The sequence below is a fragment of the Aegilops tauschii genome, chromosome 6, assembly GCF_002575655.3.
Source record: "Aegilops tauschii subsp. strangulata cultivar AL8/78 chromosome 6, Aet v6.0, whole genome shotgun sequence".
NCBI lineage: Eukaryota > Viridiplantae > Streptophyta > Magnoliopsida > Poales > Poaceae > Aegilops > Aegilops tauschii.
This window is the reverse complement of record NC_053040.3, coordinates 117,167,911-117,183,647: the sequence shown is the minus strand read 5'-3', so window position 1 is coordinate 117,183,647 and position 15,737 is coordinate 117,167,911.

The following is a 15,737-nucleotide window of genomic DNA, read 5'->3' as shown; positions in this document are numbered from 1 at the left end:
GTCCGGTAAGCGGCGAGTTTTGGCCCTGCTCCTCATCGGCATCGTCGTCCATACCGTCGATGTCCTCGGAGCCATAATCAAGCATGTCGGTTAAGTCCTCGACAGTGGCTATGAAGTGGGCGGTGGGTGGGAAGGGAAATTATCCGTCATCAGCCTCCAGTTCGAACCGGATATAATTCGGCTGTGAGTCCCCCGCTAAGGATAGGTTTTTTAATGAGTTTAGCACGTCGCCTAAAGGCGAGTGCCGGAAGATGTCCGCGGAGCTGAATTCAAAGATCGATGGCTGATCAAGCTCGACGTACGCGGACGCACAAGGTTTGGAACCTGTAGCCGGAGACGAGTCCATGGTTCCAGTGACACATATGTCACTTGAAGTTAAGTCTATGTGCGGTTCCAACACCGCTGAGTCTGTGAATTCCGCGGCGGGGTTGAGCTTCCCGTCCTCGGATGGCGCGATCTGCTCCGGATCTAAGGCCAGAGCAGTTATAGGTGCTATCTCCCAGTTATGGTCCGATGACAGATTTACGTCATGTTCATCGTGGTGGCAGGGAGCGGCTGCCGCGGTCTCGAATCCGTCGAAGATCAAGTCTCCGCGGATATCTGCGACGTAGTTCAAGCTTCCAAATCTGACCTGATGGCCAGGGGCGTAGCTGTCGATCTGCTCCAGATGGCCAAGCGAGTTGGCCCATAGTGCGAAGCCTCCGAATACGAAGATCTGTCTGGGGAGGAAGATCTCCCCTTGGACAGCGCCGTTGTAGACGATTGAAGGAGCCATCGAAACTTTTGGGGATGGCACAGTGGAACTCTCAATGAAAGCACCAATGTCGGTGTCAAAACCGGCGGATCTCGGGTAGGGTGTCCCGAACTGTGCGTCTAAGGTCGATGGTAACAAGAGACGGAGGACACAATGTTCACCCAGGTTCGGGCCCTCTCTATGGAGATAATACCCTACTTCCTGCTTGATTGATCTTGATGAATATGAGTATTACAAGAGTTGATCTACCACGAGATCGTAATGGCTAAAACCCTAGAAGTCTAGCCTGTCTGACTATGATTGTCTATCTCCCCTCTACGGAATAAGCCCTCCGGTTTATATAGACACCAGAGGGGACTAGGGTTACACAAAGTTGGTTACAGAGAAAGGAATCTTCATATTTGGCACCAAGCTTGCCTTACACGCCAAGGAGAGTCCCATCCAGACACGGGTAGAGTCTTCGGTCTTTATATCTTCATAGCCCATTAGTCCGGCCCATGGCTAACAGGCCGGATGCCCGAGGACCCCTTAGTCCAGGACTCCCTCAGTTACCATTACTGGCACCGGCTTCAAAGAACCGGGACATCCCACCGTCTTAGCCAAGCACTCCACGAAAAATGAGTTCATTGAGAGGCGGAAAATGAAATTTGACATTGCTGATTACTCTCAACTGATCGTCAATGAAGTATTCTCTAAGATAACCAAGTTCATTGCAGTCGCGACCTTGAGATTGATATGGTGAAACAAATGCACCAGAAATATGAGGTATGACTTCCAGCTTTTAAATAAGTTGTGTACATCCTGCCAGCCCCCAAGTCTGCTGGTTATGATAAGATTGAATAGACTGTAGACTTAGAAGAATCCATAAGCTTTCTCTCCAAGTCCGATTTAAAATTAAGCTGGATGTTTAAGAAGTTTTAGCTTTGCATCCGTAGTCCCCAAGGGCCGGTTTAATCAGCATGAATGAGCCGGTCCTATTTATCATTTGTAAGACAAGAAAGCTTAACTGCATAGCCCCCATGAGTCGGTTGGGACTGTTTATAGCACATCTGGCTCATTATGAAGAAGATACAAGCGATATGCATTAGCCCCCAAGTGCCAAGTAGTCTTGCTTGCAAAGTGCTTGGGACTTTATAAGAGCCGTTTCCTTGAAAATTTTCTTTGACAGATATTAGCCCCCAAGTGTCAAGTGTTGTTGCTTGCAAAAGACTTGGGACTTATATTCTTGTAATCTTGATATAAATGTTGATAACTCTGTACTTCATGCAGGCTGCTACTGCTAAACTGGAGTCTCAATTGAACGACGCAAAGACCCGGCTGGCGACTCAGGAAACTGAGACCCGGAAAGCTGAGTCAAAGTTACAGTTTAGCGTGGCTGAGTCGGAAAAGTTGAAGACCAGTTTTGAGGCAGAGAAAAAGACTTGGGCTGAAGAAAAGACTGCTTTAACGCAGCGGGCTGAGAAAGCAGAGGCAGCGCTTCAAGAGGTGACCACTGAGCTCACCGGCTTAAAACACCGTGTATCTCAGATGGTTTCTGCTATCTTTGGTGAGTCGCCTTGCTAGTCATCAAAAGTGAATTTTTGTTGTGATCATATAACTCGCCATTTAACCAATCTGTGATCTATCCAGGTCCCAGGAGTAGCAACCTCAATCAAGACATCCTTGTGAAGCTCAAGGCTGTCTATACACTCGTCGAACAGCTATACACCGGAGCCCAATCTGCATTGGCCGCAATCTCCCCAACGAACCAAGCACCTACTCTGTTGATAGATGTTTGAAAAAGCTTTCTGTGTTGCCTGCCAGGTTTGAGGAGATGAAGCGATCATCTGCAAGAGCCGGCGCCGTGACTACTTTAAGCTGGGCCAAAGCATGGGTACCAGAGCTTGACCCATCCGAGGTAGCCACTGGATACCCAAGCTTAAAGGAAGATGGCACTCCGTTTGATCAGAAGGACTTCTCAGCTTGCGTAAAGGAAATACGTCCAATGGTGACTCTGATTGCCAATGATTCTGATCTTGCAAAATAGAGTGATGCCGACCCCGGCTTATAGAGTGATGGACTTAATCCCCCCAATCCGTAAGAACACTTTTGCCCCTGAAGTTGAGCCATCTGATCATATAGACGACGAAGCTAAATTTCAAGCTTTATCTGGCATCGATTGGTCATCCCCAAATTTTCAGCCGGCGGAGGAGGACAAAGAACGGGCAAGGGATGACGCAAAAGCCTCCAATTAGCAAGGCCAGGAAGATTGAACCGCCGGGCGGTTTAGATACTTGATGTTTTGAAAAACACTTGATCTCATTCGGCTCATGAAGCCGTGTAATAGGGTAGTAAAAACTTAAATCTGTCGTGCCATCGTGCACATTTTCGCTTTTGCCTAATAGTGTTGATCTGCCGGTTTAAAAACCATTATGGGTATGATAGCCTTTGATTTATGCAGATCTGAATGATTAATATCCTGCACACAAAGAAAATACAAGCGCCCTGGCGGCTTACCGCCGGGCGGGTCATGATACCCATTGAAGCCGCTGGGGACGAATAGTCCATAACCAGGGCCGGTCTGATACTTGTTTAATAAGATCTCATACCTGTAATATATGCTTAGATTGCCGGCTTATCAGCTTTGTACAGTTAGAGGCATTTTTTGATCTGTAACTGTAAACATAAGAGTATGATACTCTGGTGACTTAGAGTCTGCCATCCTAGCAGGTTATAGAAACCCAGAAGATGCTTCAAATATGAGCAATAAGTAGGGCAGCTGGGCCTGACTTGTGAAAAACTAGAAGTCAAAGAAGAAATCTTCGAATATAAATGAAAAATCAAAAGAAATTCGAGGCTTTTGTGGGCTGCCAAGCTAAAGTGTCTTCTTCAATGAAACTAGCCTGAGCCACTGGATTGTTCGTGCGTTCCGTGAGCCTGACTCACAGTGTGCCCAATTGACATTTGAACCCTAGATAAAGTCTGGTCTTGCTCAAAGACTTATCAGGAGTATGCGGGGCCAGAGTAACAGCATACATCACGGGACGATTTATCCAAGTTTCAAGGAAGGCGGCTTATGAAGCCTGGATCTATCCTGACTATCTGTAAACCGTGCTCTCACATGACAAGCCGCCATTTGAACCTTAACAAGCTCAGATCTTGGTTGAATACGCCATAAGATTGATTGTTAAGAGTTCGACGGGTCAATCGGGATTACCCGATGGAGTTGAAGCAGCTGGCTACATGTAGGATGACCCGGAAAGGTTATGTCCTCTTTGGTCGAATACGCCTATGTTTGGACAAACCTGGTCAAGAGGGTAGTAACGCTATGTTCTCTTTGGTCAAATACGCCTATGTTTGAACAGGAAGCTCCCAAGTGACATACTGACAAGAGGGTAGTAACGCTATGTTCTCTTTGGTGAATACACCTATGTTTGAATAGGAAGCCCCCAAGCAACATGTCGGATTTTGGGTTCCGGCAAACCCTTGAGGTTCAAACACTGGGGTGCGCGTGAAGATCTCTCCCTACCAAATCACGCCCTCACCCTCACCGCGATCTCAAAGCCTAGCTTGACGAACTCACAACACAAGAGACACGAGATTTATACTGGTTCGGGCCACTGATGTGGTGTAATACGCTACTCCAGTGTGGTGGTGGTGGATTGCCTCTTGGCTGATGATGAACAGTACAAGGGAAGAACAGCCTCCTGAGGAGAGGTGTTCTTGTGCTCGGTGTACGAGTGTGAGGATGGCCTAGTCCAAGATGACTTGGCCCCTATGGTGGTGGCTAGTCCTATTTATAGAGGCCTTGGTCCTCTTCCCAAATATCGAGCGGGAAGGGATGCCACAACGGCCAATTTGAAGGGGGACAGCTAGTACAAGCTATCCTGACTAAAGGTGGTCTTCGCCTGCCAAAGGCTCTGGTGGTGACGCCGTCTTGGGCTCCACGGTGACCTCCGTCCTGCTGGTCTTGGTCTCGTTGCACCGATATGGAAACCTTTGCTTGATGCCTCGATACTCCACGCCTGCACTTGCCTCCTTAGCACCAAAGAGGAAACAAGGACACTGTGCGTGCTGGCGCCCGCCTGGCCTTGGTCGTCATGGCTTACGTCATTGGAACCTTGCGAGGTTCACCTTGCCTTGATCTCTCTGCCCCTCGCGAGCCAGCCCGGTGAGGCCGCTCCCGAGGAGGTCTTGTGTCGGCCGCCTCGCGAGGCTTGGCCCCTCGCAAGGGTCTTGAGTGTTGGTTGGTGAAGATGGGCCATACGGGGCCGCTAGGAGAGCCACGCCGTGGGCTGCAGGCAGGCAAGTCTGGAGACCCCCGTTCCCAGGACGCCGACAGTAGCCCCCGGGCCCAAGGCGTGCTCGGACTTGGCTTCGAGGCGAAGCCAAAGGGCAAGTGCGGAGCGCCGCGGGCCCCAACAGCCTGCGGCCCCGCTTGATGCGTGGTGATTGATTGGACGTGGGCGTCTCCGCTTCCCCACGCTGCCTCGGCAACTGCCCGATTTTACGAGTCCCTGCTGCATGCAAAAAAGGGTTATCATTACCTGTGATCGTGGGGGCCGACGGTTGGCTTCCCTTGGGCTATAAATGAGGAGGGAGGCGAAGCCCCCGTCGCCCATCTCTTCCTGCTCCGCTCGCTTCTTCTCCCTTGCTCCATTGCTAGTGGCGAAACCAATGGCGCCTATTCGGAGGTTTTCGGCCGCAGAGAAAGGAAAAACTCCCCGCGACGAGCCTGGGCCGCTTCCGCCGAAGATGAGGCCGGTCCACCGCCGCGACGTTGTCATGAGGTCAAAGGTCACGAGGCCTTGGTACGAGCGACCTCCTCCCGGGTACCCGCTGCCTCTGTACGCCCAAGCTGAGGGCTCCGGAGGAAGAGGCGGTGAGTGCCGCCGCCCACGCCGGAGCCGCGGTCGCTGCATCGCAGTGATGCACGCTGCCGCCCCAGGAGTCCACACCACGGACTCCTCGCGCGAGCTCGTGCTGTGGGCGGCAATGCCTCCGCGCACTTGGATCCGCTTCCCCCAGTTCTTCTCCGCCGAGATGCCGCCGAGGGGCCCTCTGGAGCTGTGGCTGCAGCACGCCGACTGCGACGCCCCGGCGACCGGAGCGGAAGTTGAAGTCATCTCCTCCGGCAAGATCTTCATGACCCGAGGCTGGGGTGAGGTCGCTCGGGTTTGCCGTGCAGAAGGCGCCCTTGCAATCCACTTCAAGTACGACGGCGCCTCCACCATGTTCTTCAAGGTCTTCGACGCGGAAGGCCGCCGCTTGGAGTGCTGCCCGGGACAAGGCCGTCAGGACCGCCCCGCCAGCGGTTCCTCCAGCAGCAGCAGCGACGCTTGGGAGTCCAGCGACTCTCCCGAGCTCTACGAGACTCCGGAGACGAGCGACGACAACTACGTGCCCCCGAGCTTTCGCCGCGCCCAGAGCAAGGCTGCAGCGTCCGGCCGCCGCCGTCGCTGATCTGGATGGGGTTGGTGACGGCCTCCCATGGCCCACTGTTGATCAGGGCGTCGGCCGCGCTGGCGTGTGTAGATAGGGCTCATTGAATTTCCTTTCTTTTGTTCCCTGCGAGGAATCGAGAAGAGCCCCGCAGGGGTGTGTAAAGGGCCTGTAATGTCTTTTGTTGATATTATCCCTATTATGAAATTGTGTGGGTGCGTGTCCTATTTTGGCTCAGTCACCCCTTTCTATCCTCGCGACGGCTTGGTGCTCTACGCTGACAGGTCTCGGTCCCCAGGCAGGCTGCAACCGTCGCTGGTATGCCAGGTCGCGATGCCGTGGTCAAGGCCAGGAGGTGAGCGGCCCAAGGTCCAGTAAGAGCTCCTGAGACGTGATGCTCAGGAGGTCCCCTTTAGCGCACAAACGGCCATCGAGAGGTAAGAAAGGGGGCGACGCTGCCATGACAGAGCTGCAGCAAGTGAGGATCCCGTGTCGTAGCGATTGGTGGATTCCGAGCGCGAACTTATCTTGGTAGTCTGGAGTCGTTTCCTTGTGTTGCGCCAAACTCATGCGTTGGCGGTCGTGGCGCAGCTAGGTTAGGCCCGTGCGTGCTTCCCCCCTCTTCTTCATGCTCTCCTTGGTGCTCTACGTCCTCAGGTCCCGGCCCTCGAGCGAGCTCAGCTGCCGCTGGTATGCCAGGTCGCGATGCCATGGTCAAGGCCAGGGGGTGAGGGCTGGAGAGCCAGTAGGAGCTCCTGAGTCATGATGCTCAGGAGCCCCCCTTTTAACGCGCAAGCGAATCGCATGGGAGAAGAGGGAGCCCGCGGTACCGCCCGCTGTTGTCCTCGGGAGGTTCCTGCAAGTCAACACGAGGAGGGGCGCAGACTGCCACTGTAAATGGCGGCCGGCCATTGGTCGCTCCGTAAGAGGATGAAGGCACTGAGGGCCTGGTGAGGTGACGCGCGCGGGGCGTGCCGCGGGTTAGAGCTCGACCGCTCAGATTTGTCGATGTTGCAGGGACGGACCTCAGCACAAGCGCCGTGCCAGCGTGAGCAGCTCCCGTGGTAGGTGTCAATCAAGCAAGTGATTGCCATAGATAGATTATGCATGGAAAGCGAACTAGCTCAAATAAATGCAAGTACGACACATGCCACTGGGCTGGACCCGAGCGGCTTGGGGACGATGCAGCCCGAGGGGCGCCCCCAGCAAGGTAAGCTAAAGATGTAAAGGGATACATGCCACAGGGACGGACCCACGCGGCCTAGGAATGATGCAGCCCGAGGGGCGCTCCCAGTTTAATGAACTTGGAAAATGTCACCTGGTTCTGTTGTTGAAGGCATGTTGGGGAAGCTGAAGATGCGTGGTGCAGGGGTCTCTCCTCACGAGCCACCGGGATCCTGAGCCTTGGGAGGCTCTGGGAGCCCTGGCGGTTCCTTGAGGACCGTCTCCATCTCCGCAAGGACTGCATGGTGCCTGGCCTCCTGAGCCATGATACGTCCATTTTGCATCATGCTTTTATATCGATATTTATTGCATTATGGGCTGTTATCACACATTATGTCACAATACTTATGCCTATTCTCTCTTATTTTACAAGGTTTACATAAGGAGGGGGAATGCCGACAGCAGGAATTCTGGGCTGGAAAAGGAGCAAATATTAGAGACCTATTCTGCACAACTCCAAAAGTCCTGAAACTCCACGGAAGTTGTTTTTGGAAATAATAAAAAATACTGAGCGGAAGAAATACAAATACCAGAGGGGGCCCACACCCTGGCCACGAGGGTGGGGGCGCGCCCTACCCCCCTGGGCGCGCCCCCTGCCTCGTGGGCCCCCTGTTGGCCCTCCAGTGCCCATCTTCTGCTATATGAAGTCTTTCGTCCGAAGAAAAATCATAAGCAAGCTTTTGGGATGAGACCCCGCCGCCACGAGGCGGAACCTTGGCGGAACCAATCTAGGTCTCCGGCAGAGCTGTTCTGCCGGGGACACTTCCCTCCGGGAGGGGGAAATCATTGCCATCGTCATCACCAACGCTCCTCTCATCTGGAGAGGGTCAATCTCCATCAACATCTTCACCAGCACCATCTCCCCTCAAACCCTAGTTCATCTCTTGTATCCAATTCTTTTCTCCAAGTATGGGATTGGTACCTGTAGGTTGCTAGTAGTGTTGATTACTCCTTGTAGTTGATGCTAGTTGGTTTATTTGGTGGAAGATCATATGTTCAGATCCTTTATGCATATTAATACTCTTCTGATTATGAACATGAATATGCTTTGTGAGTAGTTACGTTTGTTCCTGAGGACATGGGAGAAGTCTTGCTATTAGTAGTCATGTGAATTTGGTATTCGTTCGATATTTTGATGAGATGTATGTTGTCTTTCCTCTAGTGGTGTTATCTGAACGTCGACTACATGACACTTCACCATTATTTGGGCCTAGAGGAAGGCATTGGGAAGTAATAAGTAGATGATGGGTTGCTAGAGTGACATAAGCTTAAACTCTAGTTTATGCGTTGCTTCGTAAGGGGCTGATTTGGATCCATATGTTTCATGCTATGGTTAGGTTTACCTTAATACTTCTTTTGTAGTTGCGGATGCTTGCAATAGGAGTTAATCATAAGTGGGATGCTTGTCCAAGTAAGGACATCACCCAAGCACCGGTCTACCCACATATCAAATTATCAAAGTACCGAACGCGAATCATATGAACGTGATGAAACTAGCTTGACGATAATTCCCATGTGTCCTCGGGAGCGCTTTTGTCTATATAAGAGTTTGTCCGGGCTTGTCCTTTGCTAAAAAAAGGATTGGGCCACCTTGCTGCACTTTATTTACTTTTGTTACTTGTTGCTCGTTACAAATTATCTTATCACAAAACTATTTGTGACCTATAATTTCAGTGCTTGCAGAGAATACCTTGCTGAAAACCGCTTATCATTTCCTTCTGCTCCTCGTTGGGTTCGACACTCTTACTTATTGAAAGGACTACGATAGATCCCCTATACTTGTGGGTCATCAAGACTCTTTTCTGGCGTCGTTGCCGGGGAGTGATGCGCCTTTGGTAGGTGAAATTTGGTATGAAAAAATTTATATAGTGTGCTGAAATTTACTGTCACTTGTTACTATGGAAAGTAATCCTCTGAGGGGCTTGTTCGGGGTATCTTCACCCCGACCAGTAGAGCAAAGAGTTGCTCCTCAACCTACTGAACCTACTGAAAATGAAAATGTCTCCTTTGAAATTCCTTCGGGTATGGTAGAAAACTGCTAGCTAATCCTTTTGCGGGAGATGGAACATTACATCCTGATGAGCACCTAATATATGTGGATGAAGTTTGTGGATTATTTAAGCTTAAGGTATGCCCAATGATGTTATCAAGAAGAAGGTCTTCCCTTTATCTTTGAAGGGAGATGCATTGACATGGTATAGGCTATGTGATGATATGGGGTCATGGAACTACAAACGATTGAAATTGGAATTTCATCAGAAGTTTTATCCTATGCATCTTGTTCATCGTGATCGCAATTATATATATAATTTTTGGCCTCGCGAAGGAGAAAGCATCGCTCAAGCTTGGGGGAGGCTTAAATCAATGTTATATTCATGCCCCAATCATGAGCTCTCAAGAGAAATGATTATTCAAATTTTTTATGCTCGGCTTTCTGATAACAATCGCACCATGCTCGATACTTCTTGTGCTGGCTCTTTTATGATGAAGACTATTGAATTCAAATGGGATTTATTGGAAAGAATTAAACGCCACTCTGAAGATTGGGATCTCGACGAAGGTAAGGTGTTAGGTATGACACCTAAGTTTGATTGTGTTAAATCTTTTATGGATACCGATGTTTTCCGTAAATTTAACACTAAATATGGACTTGACTCTGAGATAGTAGCTTCTTTTTGTGAATCTTTTGCTACTCATGTTGATCTCACTAAGGAGAAGTGGTTTAAATATCATCCTCCCATAGAAGTAAAAGTAGCTGCACCTATTAAAGTTGAAGAAAAGACTATCACTTATAATGATCCTATTGTTCCTACTGCTTATGTTGAGAAACCACCTTTTCCTGTTAGGATAAAAGATCATGCTAAAGCTTCAACTGTGGTTTGTAAAAGCAATATTAGAACTTATACACCTCCTGAGCAAGTTAAAGTTGAACCTAATATTGCTATGGTTAAAGATCTCTTGGCTGATAATATTGATGGGCATGTTATTTATTTCTGTAATGAGACTGCTAGAATTGCTAAACCTTGTGCTAAAGATAAACATAGACCTGTAGTAGGCATGCCTGTTATTTCTGTTAAAATAGGAGATCATTGTTATCATGGCTTATGTGATATGGGTGCTAGTGCTAGTGCAATACCTATTGACTTATACAAAGAAATTATGCATGATATTGCACCTGCTGAGTTAGAAGATATTGATGTCACTATTAAGCTTGCCAATAGAGATACTATATCACCAATTGGAATTGTTAGAGATGTTGAAGTCTTGTGTGGGAAAACTAAATATCCTGCTGATTTTCTTGTTCTTGGTTCTCCACAAGATAGCTTTTGTCCCATTATATTTGGTAGACCCTTCTTAAACACTGTTAATGCTAAGATAGACTGCGAAAAGGATGTTGTTACTATTGGTCTAGGTGATATGTCTCATGAGTTTAATTTCTCAAAATTTCGTAGACAACACCGTGAAGAGGAATTGCCTAGTAAAGATGAAATTATTGGTCTTGCTTCTACTGCCGTACCTCCTAATGATCCTTTAGAACAATATTTGCTAGACCATGAAAATGGTATGTTTATGAATGAAAGAAGGGAAATAGATGAAGTGTTCTTTAAACAGGGTCCTATTCTGAAACACAACTTGCCTGTTGAAATCTTAGGGGATCCTCCTCCACCCAAGGGTGACCCTGTGTTTGAGCTTAAACCATTGCCTGATACTCTTAAATATGCTTATCTTGATGAAAAGAAGATATATCCTGTTATTATTAGTGCTAACCCTTCAGAGAAGGAGGAAGAAAAATTATTGAAAACTCTAAAGAAGCATCGTGCTACTATTGGATATACTCTTGATGATCTTAAGGGCATTAGTCCCACTCTATGTCAACATAAAATAAATTTGGAGAAAGATGCCAAGCCAGTTATTGATCACCAACGACGGCTGAATCCTAAAATGAAAGAAGTGGTAAGAAAGGAAATACTAAAGCTCCTTGAGGCAGGTATAATCTATCCCGTTGCTGATAGTTAGTGGGTAAGTCCTGTCCATTGTGTCCCTAAGAAGGGAGGTATTACTGTCATTCCTAATGATAAAGATGAATTGATTCCTCAAAGAATTATTACAGGTTATAGGATGGTAATTGATTTCTGCAAATTAAATAAAGCTACTAAAAAAGATCATTACCCCTTACCTTTTATTGATCAAATGCTAGAAAGATTATCCAAACATACACATTTTTGCTTTCTAGATGGTTATTCTGGTTTCTCTCAAATACCTGTGTCAGCTGATGATCAAGCTAAGACCACTTTTACCTGCCCTTTCGGTACTTTTGCTTATAGACGTATGCCTTTTGGTTTATGTAATGCACCTGCTACATTTCAAGGATGCATGATGGCTATATTCTCTGACTTTTGTGAAAAGATTTGTGAGGTTTTCATGGACGATTTCTCCGTTTATGGATCCTCTTTTGATGATTGCTTGAGCAACCTTGATCGAGTTTTGCAGAGATGTGAAGAAACTAATATTGTCTTGAATTGGGAAAAGTGCCACTTTATGGTTAATGAAGGCATTGTCTTGGGGCATAAAATTTCTGAAAGGGGCATTGAAGTTGATAAAGCTAAAGTTGATGCTATTGAAAAGATGCCGTGTCCCAAGGACATTAAAGGTATAAGAAGTTTTCTTGGTCATGCCGGTTTTTATAGGAGGTTCATTAAGGACTTCTCAAAAATTTCTTGGCCTCTGACTAATTTATTACAAAAAGATATACCATTTGTCTTCGATGATGATTGTGTAGAAGCATTTGAAATACTTAAGAAAGCATTGATCTCTGTACCTATTGTTCAGCCACCTGATTGGAATTTACCCTTTGAAATTATGTGTGATGCTAGTGATTATGCTGTAGGTGCTGTTCTAGGGCAAAGAGTTGATAAGAAATTAAATGTTATTCAATATGCTAGTAAAACTCTAGACAATGCCCAGAGAAATTATGCTACTACTAAAAAGAATTCTTAGCAGTTGTATTTGCATGTGATAAGTTCAGACCTTATATTGTTGATTCTAAAGTAACTATTCACACTGATCATGTTGCTATTAAATATCTTATGGAAAAGAAAGATGCTAAACCTAGACTTATTAGATGGATTCTCTTGCTACAAGAATTTGAAATACATATTATTGATAGAAAGGGAGCTGAGAACCCCGTTGCAGATAACTTGTCTAGGTTAGAAAACGTGCTTGATGACCCACTACCTATTGATGATAGCTTTCCTGATGAACAATTCAATGTCATAAATGCTGCTCATACTGCTCCATGGTATGCTGATTATGCTAATTACATTGTTGCTAAATTTATACCACCTAGTTTCACATACCAGCAAAAGAAAAAGTTTTTCTATGATTTGAGACATTACTTTTGGGATGACCCACATCTTTATAAAGAAGGAGTAGATGGTGTTATTAGACGTTGTGTGCCTGAGCATGAACAGGAACAGATCCTACGCAAGTGTCACTCTGAGGCTTATGGAGGACACCACGCTGGAGATAGAACTGCACATAAGGTATTGCAATCCGGTTTTTATTGGCCTACTCTCTTCAAGGATGCCCGTAAGTTTGTCCTATCTTGTGATGAATGTCAAAGAATTGGTAATATTAGTAGACGTCAAGAAATACCTATGAATTATTCACTTGTTATTGAACCATTTGATGTTTGGGGCTTTGATTATATGGGATCCTTCCCTGCCTCTAATGGATATACACATACTTTAGTTGCTGTTGATTACGTTACTAAGTGGGTAGAAGCTATTCCAACTAGTAGTGCTGATCATAACACCTCTATTAAGATGCTTAAAGAAGTTATTTTTCCAAGGTTTGGAGTCCCTAGATATTTAATGACTGATGGTGGTTCACATTTTATTCATGGTGCTTTCCGTAAAATGCTTGCTAAGTATGATGTTAATCATAGAATTGCATCTCCTTATCATCCACAGTCTAGTGGTCAAGTAGAATTGAGTAATAGAGAACTCAAATTAATTTTGCAAAAGACTATTAATAGATCTAGAAAGAATTGGTCCAAGAAACTTGATGATGCATTATGGGCCTATAGAACTGCATATAAAAATCCTATGGGTATGTCTCCGTATAAAATGGTTTATGGAAAAGCATGTCACTTGCCTCTCGAACTAGAACATAAGACTTATTGGGCTATTAAAGAGCTCAATTATGATTTCAAACTTGCCGGTGAGAAGAAGTTATTTGACATTAGCTCACTTGATGAATGGAGAACCCAAGCCTATGAAAACGCCAAATTGTTTAAAGAAAAAGTTAAAAGATGGCATGACAAAAGGATACAAAAGCATGAGTTTAATGTGGGTGATTATGTATTATTATACAATTCTCGTTTAAGATTTTTTGTAGGAAAATTTCTCTCTAAATGGGAAGGTCCTTACGTTATCGAGGAGGTCTATCGTTCTGGTGCCATAAAAATCAACAACTTCGAGGGCACAAATCCGAAGGTGGTGAACGGTCAAAGAATCAAACATTATATCTCAGGTAATCCCATAAATGTTGAAACCAATGTTATAGAAACCGTAACCCCGGAGGAATACATAAGGGACACTTTCCGAAATGTTTCAGACACCGAAAAGGAATAGGTATGTGGTACGGTAAGTAAACCGACTCAGTTCTAATGGCAATTTTTCTCCGTTTTGGAATATTTAGAAAAATAGAAAAATAAGAAGCAGTCAGGGAAGGACATGAGGGCTCCACGAGGGTGGAGGGTGCGCCCTACCTCCCTAGGCGCGCCCCTGCCTCGTGGGCACCTCGTGCGCTATTCGGACTCCGTTTTCTTGCACGATACGTATTTTGGTCGGTAAAAATTCATTATATAATCTCCCGAAGGTTTTGACCACCGTATTACGCAATTGTCCTCTATTCTTGTTTCGAGTTGTTTTCTGTCAGGGTTGTCAAGGCCAGGCATCATGTCGTCCCCCTCCTCCAACAATGGTGACAACGATGCTTGGCTAATGAAGATAGAGCTAAAGAGGGAAGAACCCATGGAGATCAACAAGGATGAAGGGATCAAGAAGGCCACGGAGGACCAAGTTTCGGCAACAGAAGACATCTTTCAAATTGATCACAATCTTCTTACCCCAACTGAGATCGAAGTTTTCAAGATGATTGAGTTAGCTCATATACAAAACAAGTATCTCACACGTGAAAATATTTTGTTGAAGGAGCATATCGTTGCACTCAAGGGCATTATCCGCAAGTTGGAGGATCTCTTACGCTCGATGTGCGACTACCCATCATCACCACCATCTTCTTCACCAGCAAAGGAGATATAATCATATGGGTATGGGCACTCCCCTTGGCAACTGCCAAGCTTGGGGGAGGTGCCACTTTACCATTTTTCTTAGTTCGATCCTTTTTAGTATTATCTTGATCCAGTAGAATAAAATTTTAGTATGATTTAGTTTTGAGTTTTGCCTTATGATCCTTCTATGTAATCGTGTACGTGAGTTATATAATAAAGATTAGTGTTGAGTCAAGGGCTTGATTATCTTGCTATGATCTGGAGGGAATAAAAGAAAAGAGAAAGAGAGGTTTCATATATAAATATACTATCTTGGATATCTTTTATGATTGGGAGCACTCAATAAAATATGACATGCTAAAGAGTTGATGTTGGACAAGGAAGACAATGTAATGGGTTATGTTTTCTTATATCTGAGATAAAGTATATTGCCATGGATCATCCAACATGTTGAGCTTGCCTTTCCCCCTCATGCTAGCCAAATTCTTTGCACCAAGTAGAGATACTACTTGTGCTTCCAAATACCCTTAAACCAGTTTTGCCATGAGAGTCCACCATATCTACCTATGGATTGAGTAAGACCCTTCAAGTAAGTTGTCATCAGTGCAAGCAATAAAACTTGCTCTCTAAATATGTATGATTGATTGGTGTGGAGGAAATAAGCTTTATACGATCTTGTGATGTGGAAGAAATAAAAGCGACGGACTGCATAATAAAGGTCTATATCACAAGTGGCAATATAAAGTGACGTTCTTTCGCATTAAGATTTTGTGCATCCAACCCTGAAAGCGCATGGCAACCTCTGCTTCCCTCTGCGAAGGGCCTATCTTTTATTATTATCTTCTACCTTATGCAAGAGTCATGGTGATCTTCACCTTTCCTTTTTACATTTTATCCTTTGGCAAGCACAGTGTGTTGGAAGGATCCTGACATATATATCTAATTGGATGTAAGTTAGCATGAACTATTATTGTTGACATTACCCTTGAGGTAAGAGGTTGGGAGGCAAAACTATAAGCCCCTATCTTTTTCTGTGTCTGA